Source organism: Centropristis striata, chromosome 1 (genome assembly GCF_030273125.1).
Source record: "Centropristis striata isolate RG_2023a ecotype Rhode Island chromosome 1, C.striata_1.0, whole genome shotgun sequence".
Taxonomy (NCBI): domain Eukaryota; kingdom Metazoa; phylum Chordata; class Actinopteri; order Perciformes; family Serranidae; genus Centropristis; species Centropristis striata.
In genome coordinates, this window is record NC_081517.1 from 11,965,043 (window position 1) to 11,968,333 (window position 3,291).

Genomic DNA, 3,291 nt, shown 5'->3' on the forward strand with positions numbered 1-3,291 from the left:
AGCCTCTGAAAATAAAGCGACACAGGGAAAATCCCCAGGGGGGTTAACCAAACAACGATACACCTAAATGACGTTTTTACAATTGTCCAAGAAGCTGTTTTGGCTGTCAGTGCTTCCCTCTAAAAAGTTTCCTCAAATTAGTTAGATACAGTTCCACCTTAACCTCATGCTAAGCCAAAAATAACTCTTGTTTATCACGAAAATCATTTCTAACCATGAGGAAGTAAAAAAAAACTAAGAAAGCTGCAATAACAGGCGGAGCATCACTGGAAAAACAAGAATTTCAACATCATATTCCTGAAATGAAACTTTTGTGTCACAGCAGATTTAAACAGTTGAGATAAACCTGTAGCCCTCAGAAGCAACGTTAAACTGACTCCATCAGGTGTTTCTAAACAACAAACCAGAGTCTCTGCCAAACACTGGTGAGTACAGCTGATCATGTTTACTGAGGTTCAAAATTGAACTGAAATGTGAATTCTCCTTTTGCGTAACAAAAATACAATCTGTAGTGTTGTTGCAGCTATTTATCATATTTTTCCATTTATCAAAAGAATCATCAAGAATAAAACTGTCAAAGGATAAAGACGTTTTTGAATATATTGGACATTTTAAACACTTTTTCCAGTGTGGAAACTAAACTTCAGGCTTCTGGGTGCAGCCTTTTCTTTGGCAGCACTTGAGATGTGAGAACCAGTTTGCCAGGAAATGGCGGACTGAGAGCCAGTTCTGCTCATAAACTACAAACAGTGATGCAACATGTTTTTGTCCTTAGCGTTGGTGATTTCAGACTTTTGTCCTTTTACAGCATTCAACAGAAACTTTCATACTGTAAGTTTGTATTCTGAACTCTACACTCAGATGATACACTTAGGTGTTCTGGTCAGCTCTGTTCAGTTAGGGCATTAAGCTAATTTGCATGAAGATACTTTCAAAGCTTCACCACTTTGTGCATTAAATTGTTATCAGTGTGGCTGTGAGGCGATATTAAAGGACATCCAGTAATAATAAAAAGAAGGTCTTTTGTTCTCAGTTTATAGATATGGCTACGGTCAGCTGTCTGCTGTCTGAAGATCAGTTCCTGTGCTCCATTTATCTGGATGTGTTCACTGATCCTGTCAGCACACCGTGTGGACACAACTTCTGCAAAACCTGCAGGTACATGTGCCCCTTGTGTAATGAGACTTTTACCAAAAGACCTGATTTAAGGGTCAACACGTTGTTCTCTGAGATGGTTGGTCGATTCAGACAGTCAGCTCTGCAGGAAGCCAGCAGTAGTAGCTCAGAGCAACAGAAAAAGGTCAGGCTGGAGACTGAAATTCATCAGATGATCCAGAAGAGACGGCTGAAGATTCAGGAGATAAAACACTCAGTCGACCTCAGTCAGAAAGATGCAGACAGAGAGATATCAGAAGGAGTTCAGGTCTTCACTGCTCTGAAGGAGTCTGTTGAGAGAGGCCTGAATGAGCTCATCAAAACTATAGAAGAAAAACAGAAGACAGCACAGAAACAGGCTGAAGGCTTCATCAAAGAGCTGGAACAGGAAATCTCTGAGCTGAAGAAGAGAAGCACTGAGGTGGAGCAGCTCTCACGCTCTGAAGACCACCTCCATCTCCTCCAGAGTGTCCAGTCCCTAAACACCCACCACCCAAAACCCACCAAGGACTGGACAGAGGTCAGCGTCCGTCCATCATCATATGAGGGGACTGTGGTGAGAGCTGTGGCTCAGCTGGAGGAGACACTAAACAGATAAAGAAGCTGGTTGAAGCGGAGCTGAAGAGGGTCCAGCAGTATGCAGTGGATGTGATTCTTGATCCTGATACAGCACATCCTAAATTGATCCTGTCTGATGGTGGGAAACAAGTGAAACCTAGTAATGTGAAGAAGAAACTCCCAGACAATCCAAAGAGATTTTTTCGGAAAACAGAGTTTCTCTTCAGGCAGATTTTACTTTCAGGTTCAAGTTAAAGAAAACACTGACTAGGACTTAGGAGTATCAGAGAGTTGATCAACAGGAAGGGAGTAATCAAACTGAGCCCCGTTTGTGGTTTCAGGACTATAAGGTTGAAATATGGTAATGAGTATGAAGCTCTTGATAACCCTTCAGTCCGTCTCTCTCTGAAGTCTCCTCCTCAGAAGGTGGGGGTCTTTGTGGATTATGAGGAGGGTCTGGTCTCCTTTTATGATGTTGATGCTGCAGCTCTCATCTGCTCCTTCACTGGGAAACTCTTCCCATTCTTCAGTCCTCATCATAATGAAGGTGGTAAAAACTCTGCACCTCTGATCATTTCTCCTGTTGCAGAAAACTGATCACTGATCTTATTTCATGTATTGATTTATTTCTATTCAGGGAAATAAATACCACATGGTTTACATATTAATGTTTATAATGTACTGTGGTGATTGATTTATACTTTTTTTGTTATTTTCATTCCATTACACAGTCACATGTTAATTTGCTTCACCTCTCTCTTCAACTCTGTATAATCACACACATCATGTGGAGAATATCCATTTAAACCTCTGTTAAACACACAGACATTTATTTCTGCTTCTGGAAGAAATCATTGTTTCTGAAAAGATCATATATGTCAAGCTGAAGTTTGAGTTAATTAGCAAATAAATAATACAAACTATCAACTCTTCTTTTTTTTTTTAAATGTTTGATAAGATGCCAGAAGAAGCATGTTGCTGAAAAACGTGTTGTTTAATAAAGCTTAATGTATGATTAATAGTATCTACAGCATACAGAATGTGTCACTATCATAATGAACATAAAGTTAGTATGAACAGTTGACTTATAGCTTGTCTTTTGTCTGAAAAGTGATTTGGTTAATGAATGATCTCTTTTATTTTTTTTTGTGAAAACTGGTAAGATGGGTTATGAATCAAAAATCTTTAAATATGTGAGGACACAATAATCCATTTCTGCACGGTTCTTTCCCCAAATTCCATAAATTGGGCATGTCTGTGAAGAGGAGACTCGTGGGGATACATAGAGCCCATTTTATTCAGATATCATGAGGTCAAACCGCCATGTCCTTGTTAAAATATCAGAACTTTGGTTGGTACCATTAGATTCCATTACCCCCGTTGGTCCAAGGCAATCCAGACTCTTTGCATTTCTTGTTCCCCGGTGGTGGAACACACTACCAGTTCCAACCAGAGCAGGGGCGTCCCTCTCTACCTTTAAAAAACTCCTGAAGACCCAGCTCTTCAGAGAGCATCTTCTCTCCTAGCACCACACGATAATTCTACTCCTCAAAGAATTGTCACTAGCACTTATTGATG

The 3,291-nt window shown here is 40.0% G+C and overlaps 1 pseudogene; it reads left to right on the forward strand.

The window, feature by feature from the left end:
* Window positions 1–1,042: 1,042 nt before the first annotated feature.
* LOC131971028 (E3 ubiquitin-protein ligase TRIM21-like) lies at window positions 1,043–2,310 on the forward strand (annotated as a pseudogene).
* The last annotated feature ends 981 nt before the right edge of the window (window positions 2,311–3,291 follow it).